Below are 9,819 nucleotides of genomic sequence, written 5' to 3'. Positions count from 1 at the left end.
CCATCTGATAGGGGGAGTCTATGGTTTAAACGGAAATCTAAACAATGACTGGGCAACTGCTTCAGGAAATGACTCCTGCTTGAACACGTAGTTCAGGACATAACTCAGTGACAAAAGATTTAGCATGACACTACAATTTTCCGCAGTAGTTTACTGAAGTGATTTTATTTCCTCTGCAGTTAAGACATACTTTTTGTGTGTATTTCTATTTAAATCTGTCACTTTTAATCTGACTGTGGGTCCACATGAAGCAACAAGATTTCAAAAAGAATTCTGACTCCCCTCTAAAGACCGTTTCAAACAAACAACTGAAGTTGAACTGAAAAGCCTTTTTTTTAAACCTAGTTTGCCACACTCAGGCTGTAGCTACAAAGTCAGCCTCCACCCTAGTATTAACTCTTTTGCTGCCTCTGACAGGTTTTCTACCAGGATTGGACAGTATTTAGTTCCATCCATCTATCCATCAACTTCATTTGGCATTTCCGCAGCATGATACTGCCACCAACTTGTTTCACGTGTTGAGAGACTGTTCAGTGACAGTTTTGTGCCATAAATAACATATAACATGAATTTTTCCATACATGACTTATTGCAAACTGGATTGTTTGTGGCTTTCCTCCTAAAATGGATGAAAAAATATTACCTGTAGATAAAGACTTTCATTAAGAACTACCCAAGTGAAAATGACTGCATACAGATGCCTGTTCAACTTATCAAATTTGTATTTGTGAAATATAATGACAGCATTCTACATCATACTGCTATGAACAGATGCTGCGTATACTTTGATGAAGAGGTCACATGACTGAAAGTCCAGCCTCCCTCTGCCGTGCTCCCTGCACAGTAACCTGTTCAACAGGTAATACTGACGTCACCGCATATAACCTATTTTTGATTCTCAGTACCTTTACTTGCTTGTGTCTGCCAGCCTTTGAGCCAATAACAGTTAGGTTGGAGGGAAATCCTGATGTCCCTTTCACCAAAACAGGCAGAATTTGCCATTTTGAAGAGATTACATGTGCTGTTTTAATGAGAGACGAAAACAGCCATGAAGAGATCGTCTGCCCTGCGTTCAAAAGGCTTCAGACAGGGTCTAAATCCACAGAATGCCTGAGCCTCGGAGTCTGCTTTATTATAGGGAACCATAAGGACAGAGATCATCTCCTATTCTAACAGATCCAAATGACTTCTCATAGACTGACGATGAAGTCTACTGGAACTGTTTGCTCAGCTGGGGCTGCTGTTTGGATGTTCCTGTTCAGAGGCTGCATGCGTCTCCTCCAGCGGGTAATCCAACCCATGTATAACCTGGCATGACTCAGCACAAGTGTGTAAGGACAACAGTAACAGAGCATGGAGCCTGGAGAAGAGTGGATAACAATACACTACCTGTTTGTCAGGCTGTTTCATTAATGTGCAACTATAACGAACCAAAGACCAGCTGTTTTTAACAATATGCTGAAAAGAGAGACCAAGCTTTCCCTTCGATCTGACATCATCTGTAATCGAGCATTTGCTACGAAACAGAAGAACAGGAGGAGGCACCTGACTTTTGTTTCCACGACGTCTGTCCAGCCTGTGATCAGTCACAGGAAACATTTACCTTGGGAGAACAAGCGAGCGATTCAAGTGTGGAAATTTTACACTAAGCCACAGTTTTCACAACATTCTGAATATGAGAGGGCAGAATTGTTTTGGCAACAATCCTGCAAACAAAGCCAGGGACACCTGTGGAGATCAGACCATTATAGGCTAGTAGCAACAATCCACAACAATGTGCATCACACAGAACCAGAAGTGCTGCACACCTGCCAAGACACGCCCCTCCGTCTAAACTGAAGGGCCGAGCAGGGCGAGCATTAATCAGAGAAGCAGTGAAGAGGTCAGTCTGGAGGAGCTCCCCAGCTCAGGTGGAAGAATCTATCAACAGGACAACTGTTAGCCACATTAAACACTTCCCAGCTTCACAGGTTTACAGACGGCAGTTGAAATATTCATGTGGAAATCAAGGTGTGCCATGTAACCCTGGTAGTGAAGAATAACACGCCCTTTTCTCGGTTTCATAGAACAACAGGGACATTATGTAGGAAAATGAAACAAGCATGGCAGAAAACAAAAAACGGTCTGTCATTATTCTCAGACAGAACTGACCAGAGTAATCCTGAAGACATCCGTACACAGGAAGGTAAAAGATTAGTTTGGTGTTAATCTTTCATTAAAATGCCGTTCTAGTAAATAAGAATGTTCTATGAATGCAGTTTATGTGTGCAAAGGAATGCTTAAACCAATAGACCCATTTTCAATTTTTGTTCCTGGAAGCTGATTTGAGTTCATTCTGATCATAGAGCTCGCAGATACTGTTCACTTCAGATAAAAGTAATCCATACAATTTCATTGCAAATCGTTATAAAAGAAATTTGATTCTCCTTTAGGATCTAACATAACGGTTCATCGAAAATCTATTTCATTCAACTACCTTCAAGAGTTATGTACCCAGTTCATAACTCATCCACCTAAACTGACTTGATCATTAATCAAGAGGCCCACTGTAACACTGGAGGAGCTCCAGTGATCCACAGCTCAGGTAGGAGAATAGAAAACTATTGGTCACGCATTCCTCAAATCTGGCCTTTATGGAAGAGTGACAAAGTAAATATATCAATAAGAAGCACCAAGCCATGCAGGGGTAGCAATGCTCTGGTCAGATTTGACAAAAATCTAACTGGGCCCATCATCCTTCTTAAAATACAAAGCAACACTTTGGTTCCAACTGCACTACAATATTTTGGTTTGCCACAAAAGAACCACTATTAAAACAAACGGTGGATTTTGGTCCAGAGATTTTAAAGTTTGAAAAAAAGTTCAGAAGGCCAGACAAGGTCAGGGATAAAGTAGATAACAAAACCTCAGCTTCCTCCACTTGTTCTGGAGCCTGAGATCCTCCACCAGCCTAACAGATTAATGCATTGCATTTCTGTTCAATTTCCCATCTAGCAGAGGTGCAATATAGATTTTATGACTTGAAACAAATAGTACCTTAAAAGGGCAGCCTGTGCAGTCCCCTTGAATCAATGCTTTGCGGCTGTAAGTGCAGCTCCAAGTCTTTTGAGGTATGTCTCTATCAAGTTGAGAGAGGTACACTTCAGTCAATTCTGTCCTAAAAGGATCCATCCTAACCAGATTGGTTGGGGAGCCTCTGTGAACATCAAAATTCATGTTTTTGCAGCACCCCCACCTCAATCGTCTTCCACCTTTGCCCTGGGTTTAGCACCAAGCACCTTCCCACCAGTTTCTCTACACCTGCTGAAGAAAAGCATATCCACAGCATGATGCTGCCACCACCATGTTTCCCCATGGGGGTTGGCATGCAAGGTTAATCTTCGACTGCACACAAATCGTGAAAACTTTCAATCATGAATAATCTTACAAGTCACTGTAGCTTGCTTCCTTTGGTTGCTATAAATACTCAATATCTCCGCAAATGAACAGGAACATTTGTGATTCTGTTTTCTGAGTTTGTGAAGTTCCTCAGGTCCCACATGAGAGCTAGGATCTAAGGTAGGCCTCATAGCTCCGTTCTTTTCTTTCTGGTTGAAATCAGGTCACCTAAGTTGAGAAAAGACAAACACGCAGGACCATCAAAGGGAATATGCTGATCTTCCCTGTGACTGCAGTCCTTGAACTTTACTATAGTAACCGCTGCTTATGCAAACTGTGATAGCGTTTCCTCTTTTAGCTGTGTTTGTATTTGACTTTCTTTTGTTTTTAGGAGGTGAAACCTTTCTGTGTTTGCATGGAAAAACATTTGCATTACATAACTATATTCCAGAGCCTGGTGGTTAAACTTTACAAGTGTGTGCTCGGTCAACACAACCGGGCCTGGCGATGAAAGTGTCCAGGTTAGCGTGCATATGGCAAATCTATTCATCACGTATGCTCTGTCGCACCGTTCTGTCAAATACCTACACTCATAGTAACATACATGCACGATTAAAGCGAAAGGACACGGGAAGAATGGCACTTCTTAAAATAGATTTGCTGCACTAAAATTGTGACACCTATTTGGTCACTGGTTCTGCCAAGATCAAGTTTGTTCTGCTGTTCTCTTTGTAGACATCCGCTAAGAAGCTTGGCTCAATCAAGAAACGCAAATTCTTACAAAATGAATGTCTTTCCTAAATATATTTTATTCAGTACAGGACTTATCCTCTATGAGGCTTTGGTATGTATTTTACAATTGTGGGTAAGGACTTTATGTTAAATCCTATTTGCAGTCATGTGATCAGAACAGCCTTTAAGCCTTTAAACCCAATCCCAACCAAGTTGTTTAAGGAGGTATTCCCTTTGATCAGTGGTCCTATTTTAGACATGATTAATCTATCCTTAGTAAATGGATATGTACCACAGGTTTTGAAAGTAGCTGTTATTAAACCTTTACTTAAGAAACCTTCTCTTGATCAAGATGAGTTAGTAAATTACAGACCTATATCTAATCTTCTTTTCTTATCTAAAATTCTTGAGAAAGTAGTTGCTAATCAACTTTGTGAACATTTACAAAGTAATGACCTACTTGAGGAGTTTCAGTCAGGCTTCAGAGCTCATCATAGCACTGAAACAGCTCTGGTGAAGGTCACTAATGATATTCTCATGGCCTCAGATAATGGACTTGTGTCTATACTTGTCCTGTTAGATCTCAGTGCTGCGTTTGATACAGTTGATCACAATATTCTCCTACAAAGACTTGAACATACTGTAGGGATTAAGGGGAAAGCATTAGGCTGGTTTAAATCTTATCTGTCAGACAGATTCCAATTTGTTCATGTTAATAATAAATCTTCCTCAAACTCTAGGGTCACCTGTGGAGTACCACAGGGTTCAGTCCTTGGACCAATTCTCTTTACTATATATATGCTTCCGATAGGCAAAATTATCAGACAGCATGGGATTAATTTCCACTGTTATGCTGATGATACTCAGCTATATTTATCCATAAATCCTGATGAATCCAATCAATTACTTCGACTGCAGTCATGTCTTGATGACATCAAAAGCTGGATGACTTTAAATTTCCTGCATCTAAATTCTGACAAGACCGAAGTTTTAATCTTTGGGCCAGAGTCCTCAAAAAATAAACTTCTTAACCAATCACTTAATCTGGGTGGCATTAACCTGGCCTCTGGTAATAAAGTAAAAAATCTTGGTGTTATTTTTGACCAAGACATGTCATTTAAATCCCATATTAAACAGGTTTCCAGAGTTTCCTTTTTTCACCTCCGGAATATCGCCAAAATTAGAAACATTCTGTCCAGGAGTGATGCTGAAAAACTGGTCCATGCATTTGTTACTTCAAGGCTGGACTATTGTAATTCTTTACTATCAGGAATTCCACAAAATGCAGTTCAAAGCCTTCAGCTGATCCAAAATGCTGCAGCAAGAGTTCTGATGAAAATCAACAAGAGGGATCATATTTCTCCAATTTTAGCTTCCCTTCATTGGCTTCCTGTTAAATCAAGAATAGAATTTAAAATTCTTCTTCTAACGTATAAAGCCCTTAATAATCAAGCTCCATCATATATCAGAGCTCTGATTACCCCGTATGTTCCTAACAGAGCACTTCGCTCTCAGACCGCAGGTCTGCTGGTGGTTCCTAGAGTCTCTAAAAGTAGAATGGGAGGCAGATCCTTTAGCTATCAGGCTCCTCTCCTGTGGAACCAACTCCCAGTTTTGGTCCGTGAGGCAGACACCCTGTCTACTTTTAAGACTAGGCTTAAAACTTTTCTTTTTGACAAAAATTATAACTAGTGACTCATGTTACTCTCAGCTACCTTTATAGTTTTACTGCTATAGGCTTAGGTTACTGGAGTATATCAGGATCTAATTTTCTCACTATATTGAGTTCTACTGTTCTTCAATTATGCATTATGTGTTGTCATTTCTGCTTTAACTTTCTGTTCTCTCTCTTTTTCTTCATAGTAGGTACACCTGGTCTGGCGTTCTGTTAACTGTGACATCATCCAGAGAAGACGGCTCACCCGCTACTACCATCTAATGTAGAACAGATTACTAGATCAATGTGTGCTTCTGTGCTTTTTTGTCTCTCTTGTTGTGTCTCTGCTCTGTCTTCTGTAACCCCAGTCGGTCGAGGCAGATGACCGTTCATACTGAGCCCGGTTCTGCCGGAGGTTTTTTTTCCCGTTAATGGGTGGTTTTTCTTCCCACTGTCGCTTCATGCTTGCTCAGTATGAGGGATTGCAGCAAAGCCATGTACAATGCAGATGACTCTTCCTGTGGCTCTACGGTTCCCCAGGAGTGAATGCTGCTTGTCGGGACTTTGATGCAATCAACTGGTTTCCTTATATAGGACATTTTTGACCAATCTGTATAATCTGACCCAATCTGTATAATATGATTGAACTTGACTTTGTAAAGTGCCTTGAGATGACATGTTTCATGATTTGGCGCTATATAAATAAAATTGAATTGAATTGAATTGAATTAAATACCTTGCTGAACCTGTTTTCTGGTGGGAACTGATTAGGAATGCATTTCCCTTCTGAAAAACCCGCAAAACCTATTAAAAACATAACATGCAGTCCAGCTTGCTTTGACAGATCGGCCAGCCCTGCATATAGTATTTAGATCGTTCACAGGTAGCACACGCCTCTTTCTCGCTCCAGAAAGTTGTTTGCTTCCTTTCGACCGTAGTTAAGAATCCAGAAACAGTCATTTTGGGTTGCATGTCCTGTGCTGAGCAGATCTTGACAAAAAGAGACATACAGGAAGCTGCAAGGCTCTGATCAGGTTTTGACCCCCCCCCCACCCAAAAAAAAAAAAAACATATTCATGAACTACATTGGTGCATGTTTTAAAGGAAGATTTCAAGAAGTCTTTTGACTGTTCAGCAGCATTTTCATACTCCTAACAGACATGCAATGTGTCCATCCACAGTGTAAATATTTATTTGGTGTCATAATGTGTGGGTGTGGATGGAACTCAGATTCAGGATGCAGAACAAATGTATTGACTTGTACAATGCAAGGAAGAGGTGTGGCCTGACAGTGGCTGGAGAGTGCCAGAGAAGTGTTCCCATTTCATCTTTGGAGTTTATCAATCCCAAGTTGCAAATTCAATGGGACTGCCACTTTAAAGAGTCAGTTCTGATTAAAACTATAGTTGGTAATCCTATTCAGAAACACTTTTTGTTATACTGGGTAAAATTATCCTTCCATCCTGAAAGTAGTTAATGTAAATGTCTGATAAAAATGGCATTAATATTGTCCTACACAGTATTATTTTGTGTGTTCACAAGACATTGTGGTTCTACAGTGATACTTTGTGGTTTGTGCTGCTTTTATTTTGAAGAGCACTGTTTTCTTCTTCTGACGTTTTTTTTTTGTGACGTTAAACTTCCTGCTACTCTCATCCCGATGTCACGCTCACGCACGGTGAAAGAAATGGTAAAAAACTTTAAAGGTACATTATATTTATCGTGTTCATCTGTTTGAATAGTGTAAGGAAAGAGAATGCATTGTGATTTCATTTATTATTCTTGTATTGTTCGCACCTTTTATTTGTAAGAGATCCGAGCTGTGAGAGCATGTCTAGCTAGAGAGCATGCTAACGGATGGAAGAAACTTTGATTAGCGCCCTTGGAGAGCGGAATGAGGTATGAAAATATGTGAACATGATTTATGCGTCAATTATTTGTGAAACTACAGAAAAACATTTTGTATTTTGTATGTCTTCTGTTTTTCTCTAGTTTTCACGGTGTTCATGGTGTTTATAGTGCATGGTGCTCGTTGAAAGGACGAAATAAAAAAAAACACCCGTTTGAAACTCTCTGCGTCTTGATCAATAAATCCGAGGGGCCGCTACAGTTAATACATTATATATTCACAAAAAGGAGGATAAAAGACGTTCTCTGTGGGAGCTGCAGGCCTGTAAAAACTATAACCAATCTCTGCTGTTTGTCAGAGCTGAAGTGAAGTTTTCAGAACTTTTTTATCTGTTATATTCCGCTACCTGTTTTGGAAAGATCAGTGTGAGCTTTTCAGAAAGAAAACAAATAATTGGACTGCTTCAAGCTAATGGCGACATTTCTGATTTTTGACTTTAGCCATTTAAAACAATGCAAACTGAAGATGTTCATATCAGTGGTATAGAATGCTTTGTTAGCAGATATTAACTGCCTACAAATAAATAGATGGATGACTTTGATGTTTCTCTGTTCAACCAAACAATCTCCATGTTGCTGCGTAGATCTAGCGCTGTTGAGCGTGTCTATGGTGTCAATCCACCAGATCAGCTGCTAATCATCAGAGAGCCTTAGCTCCACCAAGAATGAAATAAACCCTTGGAGCAGGGGTCTTCAACCCTGGTCCCCCGGATCTACTGTCCTGCATGTTTTAGTTTTGTCACTGCTCCACCACACCTGAATCACATTATTGCATGACATCATCAATCATCAACATTTATGTAGGTCAGTTGTGTGGAGGCAGGGAAACACCTAAAATACACAGGAGAGTGGGTCCTGAGGACCAGGGTTGAAGACATCTGCCTTAGATTATGCATCAGACTAAAGTTGTGCAACAACCTCAAAGCTGGTTTGTTCCTGTGCTTTCGAGGTTGTGCAGCTGTTTAATCATTAGGCCAGGGGTATTCATAGGGCAGACTGATGTAGTGTACGTCTGACTGGCTTATTAGCTACTACCACTCTGAGGATTTATTTACTTTTCCAAAAAGCTCGCAGTGATGTAACATGATGAACTACAGGTAGGAAAACCTTAGTTTTGATAACATCAAAACTAACAGAACAAAGCATTTTCATAATATCCAGTACATTAGCCACACACTGATCACATGTTTATTAGTCTGATTTTAAAAGTTTGACTTTAGCCCAACCATTCCATCCATGCTTGGTGGAGCTTTCCACTTTGACTGTGGGACTTCCTACTCATACCTGACACCTGTGCCCTTTCCAAGCTACTTGAATATGGCGACCCATGTATGCTTTGGATTTAACATGGCTGTTATGTGCTGGACTGTATCAGGGGTATCTTTGCACAGCCTGGGATTCTGTCTGGTGGGGTAGACCCTGGCCTCTGTTGAGTTTGTGCTGAGTGTTTTAAATTGATTGTACTTCCTTGATATCAGACAGATACAGCATTTTTATCAGTTCAATTAAAATTCTTTAGAGCCCTTCTCTTTCACCTAAGGTTTCTGCTGCCTTAGACATTCATTCAACAGTTCACCATTGGTGACTGTCTTTGTACTCTAGGCTCTTTGTTGTTACCTCCTTGAGGTTGTTTTGTTGCCTCACAATCTGGAAATAAAAAAGGGTTTTGTGTAGACGTTTGCACCATTACATTTACAGGACATCCCCACAACTTTGGAGATTTGTTATTATTTGTCATTGTGACGCAAATAACAAATAGGACAAAATAGGAGAAATGTTTGGTGTGCATAATGGTAAACCCATATTTCCCTTCACAGTTTCACAGTCCATGCTACAAAAAAACATTCCCACAGCATGCTGCTGTCACCACCGTGTTTCACTGTAGGAATGGTGTTCTTGAGCTGATGGGATATGTTGGGTCTGCAAAGACAGTGTTCCCTTTGGTCGCTGATAAATGTGATTTTAATCTCATCTGACCAAAGCTCCTTCCTCCATACATTTGAGCAGTTTCCCATGTGCTTATTGGCCAGCTTATTTTTTACCATTAAGTAATGGCTTTTTTCCAGACACTCTTAAAGCCCAACTCTATGGAGCGTACAGCTTATTGTGGTCCTCTGGGCAGATCCTCCAGTCTCTGCTGTGGA

The sequence above is a fragment of the Fundulus heteroclitus genome, unplaced genomic scaffold (genome assembly GCF_011125445.2).
Source record: "Fundulus heteroclitus isolate FHET01 unplaced genomic scaffold, MU-UCD_Fhet_4.1 scaffold_50, whole genome shotgun sequence".
Taxonomy (NCBI): Eukaryota; Metazoa; Chordata; class Actinopteri; order Cyprinodontiformes; family Fundulidae; genus Fundulus; species Fundulus heteroclitus.
The sequence above is the reverse complement of the archived record's forward strand: the minus strand, read 5'-3'. Positions refer to the sequence as shown.